Source organism: Staurois parvus, unplaced genomic scaffold (assembly GCF_062004578.1).
Source record: "Staurois parvus isolate SC_StPar_1 unplaced genomic scaffold, SC_StPar_1.0 ptg000423l, whole genome shotgun sequence".
In the NCBI taxonomy this organism is placed as follows: domain Eukaryota; kingdom Metazoa; phylum Chordata; class Amphibia; order Anura; family Ranidae; genus Staurois; species Staurois parvus.
This window is the reverse complement of record NW_028318219.1, coordinates 3,223,935-3,244,791: the sequence shown is the minus strand read 5'-3', so window position 1 is coordinate 3,244,791 and position 20,857 is coordinate 3,223,935. Positions and strand designations below refer to the sequence as shown.

Genomic DNA, 20,857 nt, shown 5'->3' with positions numbered 1-20,857 from the left:
GTGTATTTGGTTTTGCCTGTAACTCAGAGCATTCCTTTGTCCAGTCCTCTCTCTGCCCTTGTTATCCCAAAGAATGTTTTAGCATTTTCTTTCTTTAGGACTAAAGATCAAGTAGTGTCTATACTTTTAGAGATGAGGACAGTGGGTTTGGTTGGGTAGTTTAGCAAAAGAAACTAAGCAGGGCTGATACCACGCAGTCCACACAATTGCTGTGTGCTGTCAGCCCACAACAGGACAGGCTGGGAGCATTTATGGCAGATGACCAGTTATATTTCTGCACTTTCAGGGTCCTTAAATGGACAAAACATGGAGAATGTGCATGTATTGCAGAGATATACTGCATTTTTAAATATATACTATGCCTTTCAAATTCAGTAAAGCTTCCAAAAAAGCATTATATTCTCTGCAATAATCGGGTAGATCACTGTGTGCCTTTTATTTTTTTAAATAAATTATATTTATATGAAAATACCCATGAATCTGGCATTGGCTTCCTCTAGATTGGTGGCAATAGCAACAATCTGTAAGCTCATCTTGTGTGCATAGTACAGGTGTTTATGGCTTACTCCATTCCCTATATGCCCCAGGTAGTTGGTTGGCCCTGTGCTACCGCTCAAGGTGTCCTACGGTTTACTTTGCACTCTGAACAGCCTGGGTGGTGGACCAATCCCATGTCCTGTGTTGCCACTGCTTGTGTGCATGCACCAAGAGTCTATGGCTTACTTTGTTCTCCCAATGGCCCAGCTGGCCGGCAAGACCTGTGCCTTGGGTTGCCACCACTTGTGCACATGCTCCAGGTGTCTGCTCTCTAAACAGCCCAGGTAGTGGGACGAAATCTGTGCCTTGGGATTCCACTCTGAGTGTCTACAGCTTACTCTGTTCTCTGATGGTGGTGGGCCAATCCTGTGCCCTGTGTTGCAACTGCTTGTATGCAAGTTCTGGGTATCTACGGCTTACTCTGTTCTCTGATGGTGGTGGGCCAATCCTGTGCCCTGTGTTGCAACTGCTTGTATGCAAGTTCTGGGTGTCTACAGCTCACTCTGTTCTTTGATGGTGGTGGGCCAATCCTGTGCCCTGTGTTGAACTGCTTGTATGCAAGTTCTGGGTGTCTACAGCTCACTCTGCTCTCTGATGGTGGTGGGCCAATCCTGTGCCCTGTTTTGCAACTGCTTGTACGCAAGTTCTGGGTGTCTACAGCTCACTCTGTTCTCTGATGGTGGTCGACCAATCCCATGTCCTGTGTTGCCACTGCTTGTGTGCATGCACCAAGAGTCTATGACTTACTATGTTCTTCCAATGGCCCAGCTGGCCGGCAAGACCTGTGCCTTGGGTTGCCACCACTTTTGCACATGCTCCAGGTGTCTGCTCTCTAAACAGCCCAGGTAGTGGGGCGAAATCTGTGCCTTGGGTTTCCACTCTGAGTGTCTACAGCTTACTCTGTTCTCTGATGGTGGTGGGACAATCCTGTGCCCTGTCTTGCAACTGCTTGTATGCAAGTTCTGGGTGTCTACCGCTTACTCTGCTCTCTCTGATGGTGGTGGGTCAATCCTGTGCCGTGTTGCAACTGCTTGTATGCAAGTTCTGGGTGTCTACGGCTTACTCTGTTCTCTGATGGTGGTTGGCCAATCCTGTGCCCTGGGTTGCAACTGCTTGTATGCAAGTTCTGGGTGTCTACGGCTTACTCTGTTCTCTAAATGGCCCGGGTGATGGCAAGACCTATGCCTTGGGTTGTTAATACTTTTGCACATGCTCCAGGTGTATACTGATTTAACTCTTTATCTGAACAGCCTGTACTGGACTGGTCTGCTCTGCCATGGATTGTAAGAACAGGAGAAGTCACTGTCACTCAAACAATCTTACCCGCCCCGTCAGGCAGTGCTTCTAGTGCTGTAGGTAACTGGGAGACTAATAAGGTGCGTAAGAGTGTTTGACAGTGGAGTCTTCCTGCCCTAAAGCCCTGCCCATGTACATTTGATAACCAACCAGTTGTACTTGTATAACATAAAAATGTGCAATTACCACCATTTTATTCTCCAGGGTCCTTGCTGTAATCAGGGGCGGACTGTCCATTTGGAAACTCGGGCACTGCCCAAGGGTCCGAGGTCAGTAGGGGGCCCCATGAGATGCCCCTGGTACCTTTTTCATAGACTTTTTTGAGTTTGGGCAAGGACACAGGGGCCCCATGATCCCCTATTGCCCGGGGGCCCCATGAGTTGTCAGTCCGCCCCTGGCTGTAATGCAGGGTTTAGCTATTCTACAGGCCTAAAATATAAATAAAATCATCTGAAATACAAAAAGACATTTATGTACAGAATACTATCAATATAGGTATTAACCCCATATAGACACCAGAATGCAATATTTTTCTCTGTAGTGGGCCTTTAACCCCTTGCACAACTTTTGGCCATTCTTGTAATTTCTGCTCGTGCCCTTTGTGGAAATATCGGATTTTGAAATGGGCAAAGAATGTGACATGCTTCATCTCCTCCGCGTGTCCCGCCAAATGGACTCTAAGACGCAACTTTTATTTTTAATTTCAAATAACCTCCATTGTAAGCGTCTGGTAGCCGGGGGTTGTGGTTCAAGCGGTCTGTTTTCTCTTCCTCCACAGACCTCTTTGGAATATATGGAGCATTTTAGAAAATCTATACACAGGCAGAGAGACAGTGTAATGTTCTCTCCAGTCTTCATGAATGTGATGGATAACTCTGTGTGTTCCGTATTGTATCGGGCTGCAAGCGCGCTCACTCGCCGCCTTCTGCTCCCTCTCGACTCATTCTGCTCTTTAATGGCCGTCTCTGGTTCCTCACAATAATTGCTTTACTTGTTTTTTCATTTCTTGGGCTCTGTATTATTAAATAACCCCTTGGCTTCTTGTCTAACAAGGCGCTGCATGCAGACTGTGGAGCTGGGGGTCATCACCCAAATATACAGTGTATAACATTGCAGTCTCTGATCACAATGCTGTGTGCCAATCTTTAGTCTCTGATCACAGTGCTGTGTGCCAATCTGTAGTCTCTGATCACAGTGCTGTGTGCCAGTTTGCAGTCTCTGATCACAGGACTGTGTGCCAGTCTGTAGTCTCTTATGTGTTAAAATAAAATGGTGCAGCGCTGAATACTAGAGCACAGTTTATACACACAATATATATACACATGCGTGATATCACTCTAGGGGTGATCAATGAATATAAAAGTTCTATATAATAGTGCGGATCATACAGGATCCTAATTCAAGGTGAGTGGACGTCCTGATCCAAGGTGTGATGATAGGTGTGTTCACACAAATAGGTGAAAAACGCACTCACCAGATGTGCGTTTAATACACGCAATATGTAATCCTGCGTCACCAGGCCATGAAACGATCATCAGATCCCAGATCAGATTGTACCCAGATTACCATCCCGGCTCCGCGGAAGCAAGGTCATCCGAAACCGTTACCAGGTATCACCATCAGGGTCCTGAATCCTCCAAATGGGCACTGCGAATGATGGCACTCATACAGAGTGCCCAATAAGAGACCTCATAGCGTGATACTGCTTTAGATGCCTTTATTCAGGGTTGGTTGGTATGGGGTACATAGAAGGATTAAACAAAAAGTTTACTGACCATATGTATTCCTCAAGTAGTTAGATGTCCTGCTGCTACTGCCCCCCTGACGCGTTTCGTGCGATGCACATATTCATAGGGTCCAGGGCTGATTCAGACATCTTCCTCTGTGCTATTTATAAATGTGAATGGCAATTCTGCCTAATGCGGCCGCCATTTTCCCGGCTGTCCATTTTATTTTAACACATATGTTTGATTGGAGGTTTTATTTGGTTACCTTTTCGGTGTATCAGCTGCTCAGTTATATTGTCTGTGTATACGCTTTTGTGTACACACATTTATACATTTTTTGGCATTTAGTTGCGCTCACTTTAACATCCCATATTACAAGTCTGTAGTCTCTTATCACAGGGCTGTGTGCCAATCTGTAGTCTCTGATCACAGGACTGTGTGCCAGTCTGTAGTCTCTGATAACAGTGCTGTGTGCCAGTTTGCAGTCTCTGATCACAGTGCTGTGTGCCAATCTGTAGTCTCTGATCACAGTGCTGTGTGCCAGTTTGCAGTCTCTGATCACAGTGCTGTGTGCCAGTCTGTAGTCTCTTATCACAGTGCTGTGTGCCAGTCTGCAGTCTCTGATCACAATGCTGTGTGCCAATCTGCAGTCTCTGATCACAGTGCTGTGTGCCAGTCAGCAGTCTCTGATCACAGTGCTGTGTGCCAGTCTGCAGTCTCTGATCACAGTGCTGTGTACCAGTCTATAGTCTCTTATCATAGTGCTGTGTGCCAGTTTGCAGTTTCTGATCACAGTGCTGTGTGCCAGTCTATATTTATTTATTTCAGGTACTTATATAGTGCCGTCAATTTACACAGCGCTTTACATATATATTGTACATTCACATCAGTCCATAACCCTCAAGGGGCGTACAATCTAAGGTCCCTAACTCACATTCATATACAAGGGCCAATTTAGACAGGATCCAATTAACCTACCAGCATGTCTTTGGAGCGTAGGAGGAAACCGGAGTATACCCACGCAGGCACAGGGATAACATGCAAACTGCAGGCAGGAGGTGCCGTGGCTGGGATTCGAACCAACGACCCCAGTATTGCCAGGCGAAAGTGCTAACCACAGTGTGTTATCACAGTGCTGTGTGCCAGTCTGCAGTCTCTGATAACAGTGCTGTGTGCTAAGCTTCAGTCTCCTATCACAGTGCTGTGTGCCAGTCTGCAGTGTCTTATCACATTGCTGCGTGTCAAGCTGTGGTTTCTTTGTCACCAAGCAATGTACCAGGCTGCATTCTTTCATCGAAATTCTGTGTGCCAGTCTGTAGTCTCTTATCACAGGGCTGTCTACTATGCTGCAGTCTCTTATCACAGGGCTGTGTGCCAGCCTGTAGTCTCTTATCACAGGGCTGTGTGCCAGTCTGTAGTCTCTTATCACAGGGCTGTGTGCCAGTCTGTAGTCTCTTATCACAGTGGGGAGTGTGCCAGTCTGTAGTCTCTTATCACAGTGGGGAGTGTGCCCATCTATAATCCAGACATTCTCAACAAGCGCTCCATCTAAACTGTAGCGTTCCTTCAGAGCTTGCTAGAGGTTCTTTGAGCTACTGTATGTCTCATTGACCTCCCATCTGATGGTGCCTGCATAGTTCTGAGAACAACACCACTTAGCAGAGCCAGCAACATAATACCAACGATCTTATTAGTCCACTGAACTGGCTTTAGCAGGGGTTCGACAAGCCTTGAAAAAAATGTCCAGGATTCATTCGGGGTAAAAAGGTTGATAAAGGCTGCAACAGTTTCTTATCACTGTGCAGTGAGACAAATATTACTGTACTGTGTGCCATGCCTCAATCCCTTATCAAAATGCAGTGTGCCAGTCTATAGTCTCAGCATAGTGTACCGTGCCAGTCTATAGTCTCATTACAGTGTAGTGTGCCAGTCTATAGTCTCATCACCATGCAGTGTGCCAGTCTATAGTCTCATCACAGTGTAGTGTGCCAGTCTATAGTCTCATCACTATGCAATGTGTCAGTCTATAGTCTCATCACAATTTAGTGTGCCAGTCTATAGTCTCATCACTATGCAGTGTGTCAGTCTATAGTCTCATTACTATGCAATGTGTCAGTCTATAGTCTCATCACCGTGTAGTGTGCCAGTCTGTAGTCTCATCACCATGGAGCGTGCCAGTCTATAGTCTCATCACAGTGTAGTGTGCCAGTGTATAGTCTCATCACAGTGTAGTGTGCCAGTCTTTAGTCTCATCACGGTGTACTGTGCCAGTCTATAGTCTCATCACCATGCAGTGTGCCAGTTTATAGTCTCATCACCATGGAGCGTGCCAGTCTATAGTCTCATCACAGTGCACTGTGCCAGTCTATAGTCTCATCACCCTGGAGCATGCCAGTGTATAGTCTCATCACAGTGTAGTGTGCCAGTCTATAGTCTCAGCATAGTGTACTGTGCCAGTCTTTAGGCTCATCACCATTTAGTGTGCCAGTGTATAGTCTCATCACAGTGTAGTGTGCCAGTCTATAGTCTCATCACAGTGTAGTGTGCCAGTCTATAGTCTCATCACTATGCAATGTGTCAGTCTATAGTCTCATCACAATTTAGTGTGCCAGTCTATAGTCTCATCACTATGCAGTGTGTCAGTCTATAGTCTCATTACTATGCAATGTGTCAGTCTATAGTCTCATCACCGTGTAGTGTGCCAGTCTATAGTCTCATCACAGTGTAGTGTGCCAGTGTATAGTCTCATCATAGTGTAGTGTGCCAGTCTTTAGTCTCATCACAGTGAACTGTGCCAGTCTATAGTCTCATCACCATGGAGTGTGCCAGTCTATAGTCTCATCACCATGGAGCGTGCCAGTCTATAGTCTCATCACAGTATAGTGTGCCAGTCTTTAGTCTCATCACCATTTAGTGTGCCAGTCTATAGTCTCATCACTATGCAATGTGTCAGTCTATAGTCTCATTACTATGCAATGTGTCAGTCTATAGTCTCATTACTATGCAATGTGTCAGTCTATAGTCTCATCACCGTGTAGTGTGCCAGCCTGCAATCTCTTATCATTGTGCTATGTGATGAGCTGCATTTCAGTGTGCCTGGACGTATATTCTTATTATGTGTAGCTGATCAGTATGTCAAGCAGCAGTCCTTTTACGCTGCGGCGTGCTAAACCACAGTCTCTTAGTATAGAGGATCTAGCTTTGCTCTCTTATCATAGAATAGGGTATCTAGCTGTGGTCTCTTATCAGTATAGGGTATCTCACTATGGTCTCTTATCATAGGATAGGATATCTAGATGTAGTATGCCTATCTTTCCTAACCAGAGGTTGCTAGGGGTTCCTTGAGCTGTAGCTGATTAACCTCCCATTGGATGGTGCCCGCATAGTTATAGGGCCAGCACCACTTGATATAAACAGCAGCAAGATGTCAATTACCTTTTTAGCTATCTGTAAAGCCAGCCACAGATGGTTCGGATCTCGGCTGGTTCAGCAGGGACCAGCCAAGATTAAGTCATCTATGGGCAGGCTGATTGTACCCAATTTAATTGTTGTACGACTTAGGTCTAACCAGCCTGTCCAATTTTTATGCACTACTATAGCAGCTAGCAATAATAACAGTGTTCTCCTGGCAGGGACAACAACCCTCTGTGCCCCCCAGTGCTTCCTCACCGGGAGAACAGACTTGCTCTGCAGGAGGGATTCCTCTCACAGAGCTATTGATGGGAGAAACAAGCGTTTTTCTTTCCTGCAACCTGTGGTTTCAGGAAAGAAAATCACATTGTCTATGGCCGGCTTAAGGGTTGTGTTCTTCTCATTGACCCCCACTGTAAGGAGCAGTCTTCCTGCTTACCATGTATGTAGGGGGCATTCTTTCCACAATTCTTTTTTTTTTTTTACCTCTGATGAATTGGTTAAAGCTGGGGTTCCTCAAGACCTTAAAAACTTTTTAGGGGTTTCCCTTGGAAAAACTAGATTGAGAAAGGCTGGTATAGGGTATCTAGCTTTGGTCTCTTATAGTATAGGATATCTAGCTGTGGTCTCTTTTCATAGTATAGGGTATCTAGCTGTGGTCTCTTATCATAGTATATGATATCTAGCTGTGGTCTCTTATCATATTATAGGGTATCTAGCTGTGGTCTCTTTTCAGAGTATATGATATCTAGCTGTGGTCTCTTATCATAGTATAGGGTATCTAGCTGTGGTCTCTTATCATATTATAGGGTATCTAGCAGTGGTCTCTTATCATAGTATAGGGTATCTAGCTGTGGTCTCTTATCATATTATAGGGTATCTAGCTGTGGTCTCTTATCATAGTATAGGGTATCTAGCTGTGGTCTCTTATCATATTATAGGGTATCTAGCTGTGGTCTCTTATAGTATAGGATATCTAGTTGTGGTCTCTTTTCATAGTATAGGGTATCTAGCTGTGGTCTCTTATCATAGTATAGGGTATCTAGCTGTGGTCTCTTATCATAGTATAGGGTATCTAGCTGTGGTCTCTTATCATATTATAGGGTATCTAGCTGTGGTCTCTTATCATAGTATAGGGTATCTAGTTGTGGTCTCTTTTCATAGTATATGATATCTAGCTGTGGTCTCTTATCATAGTATATGATATCTAGCTGTAGTCTCTTATCATAATATAGGGTATCTAGCTGTGGTCTCTTATCATAGTATAGGGCAGAATGACAACTCATGGGGCCCCGGGCAATAGGGGGTCATGCTGCCCCTGTGTCATTGCCCAAACTCAAAAAAGCCTATGAAAAAGGTACCAGAGGCATCTCATGGGGCCCCCTACTGACCCTGGGCCCTCGGGCAGTGCCCGAGTTTCCAAATGGTCAGTCCGCCCCTGGTATAGGGTATCTAGCTGTGGTCTCTTATCATACTAAAGGGTATCTAGCTGTGGTCTCTTATCATACTAAAGGGTATCTAGCTGTAGTCTCTTATCATAGTATAGGGTATCTAGCTGTGGTCTCTTTTCATAGTATAGAGTATCTAGCTGTGGTCTCTTATCATAGTATAGGGTATATAGCTGTGGTCTCTTATCATATTATAGGGTATCTAGCTGTGGTCTCTTATCATATTATAGGGTATCTAGCTGTGGTCTCTTTTCAGAGTATAGGGTATCTAGCTGTGGTCTCTTATCATATTATAGGGTATCTAGCTGTGGTCTCTTTTCAGAGTATATGATATCTAGCTGTGGTCTCTTATCATATTATAGGGTATCTAGCTGTGGTCTCTTATCATATTATAGGGTATCTAGCTGTGGTCTCTTATCATAGTATAGAGTATCTAGCTGTGGTCTCTTATCATATTATAGGGTATCTAGCTGTGGTCTCTTATCATAGTATATGATATCTAGCTGTAGTCTCCTATCATATTATAGGGTATCTAGCTGTGGTCTCTTATCATAGTATAGGGCAGGGGCGGAATGACAACTCATGGGGCCCCCGGGCAATAGGGGATCATGCTGCCCCTGTGACCTTGCCCAAACTCAAAAAACCCTATGAAAAAGGTACCAGAGGCATCTCATGGGGCCTCCTACTGACCCTGGGCCCTCGGGCAGTGCCCGAGTTTCCAAATGGTCAGTCCGCCCCTGGTATAGGGTATCTAGCTGTGGTCTCTTATCATAGTATAGGGTATCTAGCTGTGGTCTCTTATCATAGTATAGATTATCAAGCTTCATAGTAAGGTATTTAGTTGTGGTCTCTTTTCATAGTATAGGGTATCTCGAGGTCTATTTTCATAGTAAGGTATTTAGCTGTGGTCTCTTTTCACAGTATAGGATATCTAGCTGTGGTCTCTTTTCACAGTATAGGATATCTAGCTGTGGTCTCTTATCATAGTATAGGGTATCTAGCTGTGGTCTCTTATCATAGTATAGGGTATCTAGCTGTGGTCTCTTATCATAGTATAGGGTATCTAGCTGTGGTCTCTTATCATAGTATAGGGTATCTAGCTGTGGTCTCTTATCATAGTATAGGGTATCTAGCTGTAGTCTCTTATCATACTATAGGATATCTAGCTGTGATCTCTTATCATAGTATAGATTATCAAGCTTCATAGTAAGGTATTTAGTTGTGGTCTCTTTCCACAGTATAGGATATCTAGCTCTGATCTCTGTTCATAGTATAGGGTATCTATATGTGGTCTATTTTCATAGTAGGGTATTTAGCTGTGGTCTCTTTTCATAGTATAGTATATTCAGCTGCAGTCCCTTTTTATAGTATAGGGTATCCAGCTATGGTCTTGTTTCATAGTATACGGTTTTCGGCTACAGTGTCTTTTCATAGTATAGGGGATCTAGTTGCAGTCTATTCTTACAATGTTGTATGTCTAGCTGTAGACTCATATCTCCTTGCAGACTGTGTGGGTGTAGTCTCATATCTCCTTGCATTATGTCTGGCTGTTAGTCTTATATCATGGTACGAATGGTATAGATAGAGTCTCTTATTGCAATGTAGTCTAGCTGTAGTCTCTTATCACCTTACAGAGGGTGTAGTTGCCATCTCGTATCACACTGTAGTGTGTCTAGCTATATTCTCTTATCAGTGTGCAGATTGTGTATCTGCAGTTTCTGATTGCGGTGCAATGTGTCAAGCTGCAATCTCATCATAGTGCACTGTGTCGAGCTGCAGTCTCTTGTTGATGAACATCTGTAGACAATATAGAAACGGAGACAGGTAGGAGAGATAAACATTATCCTACTTGTTTTAGTTATGATGGAATGAGTTGATACCTTACCAGGGTGATGTTATGAAATGACTACACTTGAACAAAATTTGAGCCCTAAGGCACAATACCTACCAAGCATTTAAGTATTATTAGTTACTTTTAAAACAATTTTTAAAAGAAACCTGTCATAGCCAGGGGCGGACTGACAACTCATGAGGCCTCCGTGCAATAGGGGATCATGGGGCCCCTGCTGTGTCCTTGCCCAAACTCAAAAAAGCCTATGAAAAAGGTACCAGGGGCATCTCATGGGGCCCCCTACTGACCCTGGGCCCTCGGGTAGTGCCCGAGTTTCCAAATGGTTAGTCCGCCCCCTGGTCATAGCTGACTTTAGGAAACTGCCATTGCTGATCTGTATTTGAAAATTGCTTCCATACTTACCTTTTGATTTCAGGGCCGTTGTATCACAGGGGAACCGATGGGCACTGCTCAGGGGCCCCAGGTGCATGGGGGACCCTAAGGAAAAAGCACAAGGGGTACCTCTAAGTGCAGCATAACAAACACTTTAATAAAACCATCAATGTTGTACTCACATTGGTAGACAGGTAGAATGTTTGTAGTAATAAACAGGCCTTGGCATGCGGATCCAGAAGCGGTGTGAGAGATGGAAACCAATCAGAGGTGAGCAAAGAACCGCTGAATAGAATCGTGACAGACGTGGAGCCGGAAGTGGAACGGAAACCAGAACGGAACCACCCTGGAACGCATGACTCTACGTGACATCAGTAGTGGGAAGATCTACCTTAGGTCTAACCTAGGTGACGCGTTTCGGAGCACCAGTCAGCTCCTTTCTCAAACCTATTTGACAGTGAGTGCAGTGCTACAATTTATTGGTGCTGAGAATGGTATGGGTGGGGTTGGAAACCACTGGAAATTATCACAATGAACTACCACCTCCAAACCGAGCCCATACGTAAACAGGGAGGTCCCAGCTGTCACAAAATTAGAACTATCCCCACCCACAAACCGGCTCATACATATACATAGTAGCAGCACTACTCAAAGCTATAACAACACAATAATAACTACTACACATTGCGATTCTCCCATAGAGATTAATAAACATACGATTATAAAACCAATAAAGATTGCAAAATTGTGTTGTATCTATAACACAATGAGCATAGGGATATATTAAAATTGACAACACTAATTAATTTTAAGTTTCCTTCCCCCAAGCATGAGAATCGCATGGAGGTAGAGTGGGTGATCAGTACGTCAGGTGGGGGAAATATCTGAAATCGATCTTTTGTGGCTCTCACTGCAGCAGCTGTAAGCCAGAATCTCCTCCTCCCTCCTGTAGACTTACAGCTGCTGCAGAGTGAGACGCAAAAGATTGATTCAAACTATTTCCACCACCCGACGTGCTGATCCCTATTGGATTTAACCCGCTGCCTGGGCACCCCTGTTTGCCCCTGCTAGCCCTGTAGCGCTGCCAGCTTCCCTCCTCTCCTGTCGGCAGCAGCTGCAGGCACACATGGGGATCTTCTGGATGGAGATTGTGGAATGTACTGCTAAATATGTCATTTACCAGATCCTTCCTTTTCTAAGTGAACACACTGTTTGCCCTAGCATGCATAGCAGGTCACCATCTCCCTGGTACAAGGCCTCAGTAAATTACTTTACCTAGGGGCCCACGGTGCTGTTAAGGTGGCACTGTTTGGTTTCAGTACTTTAAATCTGTGACATGAAACAAGTTTGCAGATAAGAGCCACTGACTACAAAAATATTGAAGCCACAGGCACCTAGGCAACTAGCATTTTTCAGAAAGATATCCAAAATAGCAGCTTCCGAGCTTCTTATGTTTAAAACATAAATTTTGGTTTGTTGCATTGATCAGTCTATATGGGGCGAGTGCAGTGTCCAGGTCTAAGGATATGAAGTATAAATTCAAAGGGGCAGGTAGTTGAGGACGGGGGCCATGGCCTGGTTTGTGTCATGACCAGCTATTTCCTTGCAAGCTGCAGACATTACAAGGCCATTGTTAATTCCATTTGAAAGGGAGTAGTGAAAGGACTGCAGAGACATATGGATTGCATGTGTTTTTTTGTGTAGCACCCTCTAAGTGGTGATGGAGAACTCCCAGGTAGCTTAGTGCCTTAGCATTACACCTAAGGGTGAAATCCTGGACTCGTGGGTTGAAAGAAATTGGGCACCAGTCACTTTAAGACGTTTAACAGAGTATGTTACAGCACTATTAAACTCAGGGAGAGTTGGTTTACAGCACAGGATACCCCCAAAAAATAAAAAATATGAAGACTCCATAGTTCTACTCACAGTCAGTACAGAAGGACCTTTAAGTGGAACCAGCACTCTAACTTCTCAAGACCGTAAAGCAATTTTAAGGCAGCACACATACAGTGGGGCAAAAAAGTATTCAGTCAGCCACCAATTGTGCAAGTTCTCCCACTTAAAAAGAGGAGAGAGGCCTGTAATTGGCATCATAGGTAGACCTCAACTATGAGAGACAAAATGAGAAAAAAAATCCAGACAATCACATTGGCTGATATGGAAAGAATTTATTTGCAAATTATGGTGGAAAATAAGTATTTGGTCAATATCAAAAGTTCATCTCAATACTTTGTTATATATCCTGTGTTGGCAATGACAGAGGTCAAACGTTTCCTGTAAGTCTTCATAAAGTTGGCACACACTGTTGCTGGTATGTTGGCCCATTCCTCCATGCAGATCCCCTCTAGAGCAGTGATGTTTTGGGGCTGTCACTGGGCAACACGGACTTTCAACTCCCTCCAAAGGTTTTCTATGGGGTTGAGATCTGGAGATTGGCTAGGCCACTCCAGGACTTTGAAATGCTTCTTACGAAGCCACTCCTTCATTGCCCGGGCGGTATGTTTGGGATCATTGTCATGTTGGAAGACCCAGCCACGTTTCATCTTCAATGCCCTTGCTGATGGAAGGAGGTTTGCACTCAAAATCTCACAATACATGGCCCCATTCATTCTGTCCTGTACATGGATCAGTCGTCCTGGTCCCTTTGCGGAGAAACAGCCCCAAAGCATGATGTTGCCACCCCCATGCTTCACAGTAGGTATGGTGTTCTTTGGATGCAACTCAGCATTCTCTCTCCTCCAAACACGAAGAGTTGTGTTTCTACCAAACAGTTCTATTTTGGTTTCATCTGACCATATGACATTCTCCCAATCCTCTTCTGGATCATCCAAATGCTCTCTAGCAAACTTCAGACGGGCCCAGACATGTACTGGCTTAAGCAGGGGGACACGTCTGGCACTGCAGGATCTGAGTCCCTGGCGGCGTAGTGTGTTACTGATGGTAGCCTTTGTTACGTTGGTCCCAGCTCTCTGCAGGTCATTCACTAGGTCCCGCCGTGCAGTCCTGGGATTTTTTCTCACCGTTCTTGTGATCATTTTGACCACACGGGGCGAGATCTTGCGTGGAGCCCCAGATCAAGGGAGATTATCAGTGGTCTCGTATGTATTCCATTTTCTAATTATTGCTCCCACAGTTGATTTGTTCACACCAAGCTGCTTGCCTATTGCAGATTCAGTCTACCCAGCCTGGTGCAGGTCTACAATTTTGTTTCTGGTGTCCTTCGACAGCTCTTTGGTCTTCACCATAGTGGAGTTTGGAGTGTGACTGTTTGAGGTTGTGGACAGGTGTCTTTTATACTGATAACAAGTTCAAACAGGTGCCATTGATACAGGTAGTGAGTGCAGGACAGAGGAGCCTCTTAAAGAAGAAGGTACAGGTCTGCGAGAGCCAGAAATCTTTCTTGTTTGTAGGTGAGCAAATACTTATTTTCCATCATAATTTGCAAATCAATTCTTTCCAAATCAGCCAATGTGATTGTCTGGATTTTTTTTCTCATTTTGTCTCTCATAGTTGAGGTCTATCTATGATGCCAATTACAGGCCTCTCTCATCTTTTTAAGTGGGAGAACTTGCAGAATTGGTGGCTGACTAAATACTTTTTTGCCCCACTGTACATCCTGCAATGTCCACTGGCAGTAGCTTCTACCTGGCTCTCCAGACACTCTTCAGAAGATGAAGTTTCACCCCTGGTACTCAAGTCCAGGTGGTCATCTTCCTGCACTTCCTCTGCTAGATATATCCTTCAGTAAGACAGCAGGAATCTTCAGGCCCCAGGCTTGTGCCCCTCTTTAACACAGCATACCCTTCCCAGGCAGCAGGCCTGGTAGAAAGAGAACCTCAGCAATACACCCTCCCCAAGCAGTAGGCCTGGGATGAAGGAGAGCTTAAAAGTTATCCACACTATTTATATCCTTCCCCAGCATGCATCAATAGCAACAGACCTTTCTGTGGTTGTCCAGAAAGTTTGCAGATTATTACTTCATATCTGTCAGGGATCCCGGCTCCGTCTGCCGCAATCGCGGCTCTGTCCCCCGCGCATGCGCATTGGCGGCAGATCACGCCGGGACACAGGAACTAGGTCCCGGCGAGCCGCGGCTGACAGGACGCCGCGCATGCGCAGTAGAAACCGCGGGCGCGCCTCAGGCGTCCAATGACAGCCGGGGGCGCGTCCTAGCCAGCCAATGACAGTGCAAGGCGCACTATTTAAAGATGCCCTGCACTGTCACAAATTGCCGCAAGGTCTATATGTGATCCTGAATACCTGCTCCTGCTGTGACCCTGTTTTTGACCCTGACTACGCTGCCTGCCCCTGAGATTGACCCGGCTTTGTTCTGACTATTCTACCCGCTCCTGTGTTTGACCCGGCTTTGTTCTGACTATTCTGCCTGCTCCTGCGTTTTGACTCGGCTTATCCCGACTGTCCCTACGGATTGATTTACCCGGCTGACCCTGCGTGTGACCCGACTACTCCTAGCCCGCCGATTCGGTACCCCGCTTACCCCACGGGGCCACAATCCGTACCACCCTGCTGGGGCCGCCATCCTCTTCACAGCTGGCTCTCCTGGTACCTACATACATCCCCGGAGGCCTCCTCGGCCGCTGGTGGCCCGCTCAGAGGTCGTGACCTGGCCCGGGACTGTTTCAAGTCCATCCCCACCATCAGGGGCCCTGGTGAAAGCACAGCCCGGGCTTAGACCCCACGCTCTGGGTAGGTCTACCAGCTGGCAGACGGAGGGCTCCGCCTGGCGGATCCTAACAGTACCTTGCGGCCATGACAGAGCCAGGAAGTGGACCGGCGTCCCTAGAGGATATTTGCCAGCACCTGGCAACTTTGACCCAGGCTTTCCAGAACTTCCACAGTCGCTGCGCCCGACTGGAAGACCGCATGGAGACATTAGCCCCCCAGACTCCCCCTGCTCAGAGTTCCCCGTCTGTGGAACCTCCCGCTACCCCGGTATCCGGAGCGGTTGCCACACCCTTAGCTCCTGAACCCCGCGTTCCCCTGCCGGAGCGGTTCCGTGGGGACCGGAGCCGCTTCCGAGCCTTTGGGAACGCTTGCACACTATATTTTAACTTGCAGCCTCGCACATTCTCCTCCGAGACCGTCAAGGTGGGGTTTATAGTCTCTCTCCTTCAGGATGAGCCCCAGGATTGGGCCCACCGTCTGATGGAGAGGCGCGACCCCCATCTTGACTCCGTGACCGAGTTCTTTCAGGCCATGGCCGTTTTGTATGACGACCCTCAGCGGGCTGCTTCCGCAGAGGCTACCCTATACTCTCTGCGACAGGGCCGCCGGGCAGCGGAAGAATACGCGTCCGATTTTAGGCGTAGCATGGGAGACACCAGATGGAACGATGCGGCCTTATGTCACCAGTTCCGCATTGGACTGTCTGAGCCTCTCAAGGACGAACTCGCACGAGTAGGCCTACCTGACTCCCTGGAAAGATTGATTGAATTGGCCATTCAAATTGACCGTAGACTAAGGGAACGTCGACAGGAAAGGAGCGGCCAGGGTCAAAGGGTGGCATGGATTCCGTCAAGAGATACAACTCCAGCCCCAGGGAACCATCCGCGAAACACGGAGATGGGAGACAACTCGGAACCCATGCAACTGGGACTGGCCCGTTCCCACTTATCGGTCGAGGAACGCCAGAGGAGGCGCTCACTGAACCTGTGTCTGTACTGCGGGGAAGCTGGTCACCAGGTGCGCTCCTGTCCTGCAAAAACGAGTAAGTCCACGCCCGTTTCTTGTTCCTTACCTGCAGGCAGGGATGATCAGTCTAGTTACCTGGACATTCCTGTGTCTTTACAGCTCCCCGGAGGAATATTGTCGGTGACCGCGATCGTTGACTCAGGAGCCTGTAGCTGTTTTATTGATCTGACTTTTGCCCACCGGCAAAAAATCCCTCTCCAGACCAAAGAAAGGGGGTTCAACATTTTCTTGGCAGATGGGTCCAGTATAAAATCTGGGGTGGTGGACCAGGAGACACCACCCATTTTCACCACTATGGCAGACCATCACCAGGAGTTCCCCCGTTTGGACGCCATCGCCTCCCCCCTTTTTCCAGTCATTCTGGGGCTCCCTTGGCTGAGGGCCCATAACCCCCAGATTGACTGGGAAAAGGGAACGATTCATTTTCGGTCACCCTATTGTTTGAGTCACTGCCACGTCACAGGACCCATGGTTCCCCGGTTCCTCCTGTGCTTGGACGGAGACACCAATCTATCCCAGGTGATTCCTCCGGCCTATCATGACTTCTTGGACGTCTTTAGTAAGCGGGGAGCTGACGTTCTACCTCCACACCGTCCCTACGACTGCCCCATTGACCTCCTACCCGGGTCGGAAATCTCTTTCGGCCGTATCTTCCCCTTGTCCGAAATGGAATCGGGGGTGCTGAGGGAATATATCGACGAAAACCTTTGGAAGGGCTTTATTCGTCCTTCCACATCCCCAGCCGGGGCCGGGTTGTTCTTTGTAGAGAAGAAGGACAAATCGTTACGGCCCTGCATAGACTATCGTGACCTAAATAAAATTACGGTAAAGAATCGTTATCCCTTACCCCTAGTCCCCGAGCTCCTCCAGAGACTGAGATCAGCAACGATTTTCACTAAATTAGACCTGCGGGGGGCCTATAACCTTGTTCGTATCAGGGAGGGGGATGAGTGGAAAACGGCGTTCCGTACAAGATTCGGTCACTACGAATATTTGGTGATGCCGTTCGGGCTCTGTAATGCCCCGGCGACTTTTCAGCATTTTATCAATGATGTTTTTCGCGATTTTCTTGATATTTTCGTGGTAGTTTACTTGGATGACATCCTAATTTTTTCCCCCTCACTGGAGGTTCATCGGGGTCACGTGTCACGGGTCTTAGAACGGTTGCGCCAACACGGGTTATACGCTAAGGCTGAAAAGTGCTGTTTTGAACAGCACGAAATCACATTCTTGGGACTGGTTCTCTCTTCCGCGGGGGTCGCGATGGATCCCCAGAAGGTCACGGCGATCTTAGATTGGCCAATACCCGCCGACAAAAAGGGGGTACAGCGCTTCATCGGCTTTGCTAACTTTTACAGAAAATTCGTTAGGAACTTCTCCGGTCTGGTCTCCCCGATCACGCAACTGACGAAACAAGGGGTCCGCTTTAAGTGGACCTCCGAAGCTCAGTCGGCCTTCGATAAGCTCAAGAGACTGTTCACCTCTGCTCCCATTCTCTGCCATCCGGATTCTTCGCTCCCATATGTGTTGGAAGTTGACGCCTCCGAAAACGCGGTAGGAGCGGTTCTTTCCCAAAGGAATGGTACCAAGGAACTACTGCACCCTGTGGCGTTCTTCTCCAGGAAGCTGACACCAGCGGAGCGCAACTATGACATTGGAGATCGGGAGCTCCTGGCCATTAAAACCGCTCTGGAAGAATGGAGGTATTTACTGGAAGGGGCCACTCACCCCATCCTAATATTTACAGATCACAAAAACCTAGAATATTTAAGGACGGCAAAACGACTGAGACCACGCCAAGCGAGATGGGCTCTTTTCTTTTCTCGATTCTCATTCCATATAACGTACCGACCCGGTACTAAGAATACCAAACCAGACGCCCTGTCCCGCATGTTTGAGGACCCCGACGACGCTGCGGTACCAGACACCATCCTGCCTTCTGGAAGCTTCCTCGCGCTACAAACGGAACTGCGCTCCCGGCTTCTTGATGCTTCGGTAAGACTACCCGTTCCGTCTGGGTCACCCCTCCAGAGCCACGGTGGCCTGTTTTGGAAGGAAGACCGAATCATGGTCCCAGAAGAGGTGCGAACCTTGGTCCTAGGGCATTGCCACGACCATCCAATGGCAGGTCACTTCGGGGTGACGAAGACTCTAGAACTGCTACGGCGCTCGTTCTGGTGGCCGGATATGATCAAGGATTGTGAGCGTTACGTCCGGACGTGTCCCACCTGTCAAAGGAACAAACCCTCCAGGAGTAGGGCATGGGGATTGTTACGTCCATTACCTATACCCAAGCGGGCCTGGCAAATGATAGCCATGGATTTTGTGGTCGAACTCCCACCATCCCAAGGCCACACAGCGATAATGGTGATCGTCGACCGCTTCTCGAAGATGGCGCATTTCGTGCCCCTGGAGAAGACCCCATCGGCACCGGAAACGGCACGGATCTTCATTCGGGAAGTGGTAAGGCTTCATGGAGTCCCCGAAGACATTGTGTCGGATCGGGGGGTGCAATTCACCTCCAGGTTCTGGAACGCCCTATGTAAAGCGCTGGGAATCAAGCTGTCGCTCTCATCCGCCTACCACCCGCAGACCAACGGTCAAACCGAGAGGACCAACCAAACGCTGGAACAGTATTTACGATGCTACACCTCCTATCTCCAGGATGACTGGCTGACGTTGTTGCCTTCTGCGGAGTTCTCATACAACAACTCAAGTCACTCAGCTACGGGTCAATCGCCATTCTTTTCTAATTACGGGTATCACCCCTCATTCCTCCCTGATCTAATGCCTGAAAATCTGGTACCGGCGTCACAGGACATCTTGAACTTCTTTTCCGTCAACAACAAGACTATTCAGGAAGCCATCGCTAAGGCCCAGGAGGACAGTAAGAAGGCTTTCGACAGAAAGAGAAGAGGAGATTTACTGCTTCAACCAGGAGATCTGGTTTGGCTGGCAACAGCCAACTTGAAGATGCTGTGCCCCTCAAAGAAGCTGGGACCCAAGTACATTGGCCCATTTCCTGTTAAACGAATGGTCAACAAGGTGGCCTACGAACTCGAGCTTCCGCAGACTTTCAAAATACATCCTGTGTTTCATGTATCTCTCCTGAAGCCGTCCAGACCGGATCCCTTCCCAGACCGAGAATCCAGACCTCCCGAGGCAATCGCCATAGGTGACCAGGAGGAATTTGAGGTGGAAGCTATCCTCAGTTGCCGAAGGAGGGGGGGCCAGACTCAGTTCCTGATAAAATGGAAGGGTTATGGTCCTGAGGAGAACTCCTGGGAACCCGCCCAGGACGTTCACGCGCCCAGGCTCATCCGGGAGTTTTTTCGTGCTCACCCGCGGTGGAGAGATCAGTGGGGCTCCCGGAGGGTGCCCTTTGGGGGGGGGCAATGTCAGGGATCCCGGCTCCGTCTGCCGCAATCGCGGCTCTGTCCCCCGCGCATGCGCATTGGCGGCAGATCACGCCGGGACACAGGAACTAGGTCCCGGCGAGCCGCGGCTGACAGGACGCCGCGCATGCGCAGTAGAAACCGCGGGCGCGCCTCAGGCGTCCAATGACAGCCGGGGGCGCGTCCTAGCCAGCCAATGACAGTGCAGGGCGCACTATTTAAAGATGCCCTGCACTGTCACAAATTGCCGCAAGGTCTATATGTGATCCTGAATACCTGCTCCTGCTGTGACCCTGTTTTTGACCCTGACTACGCTGCCTGCCCCTGAGATTGACCCGGCTTTGTTCTGACTATTCTACCCGCTCCTGTGATTGACCCGGCTTTGTTCTGACTATTCTGCCTGCTCCTGCGTTTTGACTCGGCTTATCCCGACTGTCCCTACGGATTGATTTACCCGGCTGACCCTGCGTGTGACCCGACTACTCCTAGCCCGCCGATTCGGTACCCCGCTTACCCCACGGGGCCACAATCCGTACCACCCTGCTGGGGCCGCCATCCTCTTCACAGCTGGCTCTCCTGGTACCTACATACATCCCCGGAGGCCTCCTCGGCCGCTGGTGGCCCGCTCAGAGGTCGTGACCTGGCCCGGGACTGTTTCAAGTCCATCCCCACCATCAGGGGCCCTGGTGAAAGCACAGCCCGGGCTTAGACCCCACGCTCTGGGTAGGTCTACCAGCTGGCAGACGGAGGGCTCCGCCTGGCGGATCCTAACAATATCACTCTATTGGCTATTTTGGGTATCCAGTGCCTCTAAATATTTCTAGAGTATAATATTAGTAAACCTTAAAGCTAAACCTAAAGTGACCCATATACAATGTCTTTTACCCCTTAATAAGCCAAGGATTCCACGGGGAAGTGAAACACTAACCTGAATTGTCAGCCACACCATCTAGGAGGACATCCTTAAACAACTAGAGAGAATGAATGCTGGAGTTGTATTATTTTTCTTTCAATCTCCTCCCAACTGTCAGTGTTTGAAAGGAAATCTATCATTCCTCCACAATTGTCCCTCTTTTTGGTCTGATTAATGGTTGTAATATGGCCAAC

At 47.8% G+C, this 20,857-nt stretch overlaps 1 protein-coding gene across 3 annotated transcripts in view; it reads left to right on the top strand.

The window, feature by feature from the left end:
- The window catches only part of GRIK5 (glutamate ionotropic receptor kainate type subunit 5), a 535,332-nt gene that overhangs the window by 166,930 nt on the left and 347,545 nt on the right, over positions 1-20,857 (top strand). The gene's annotated exons all lie outside the window — the stretch shown is intronic.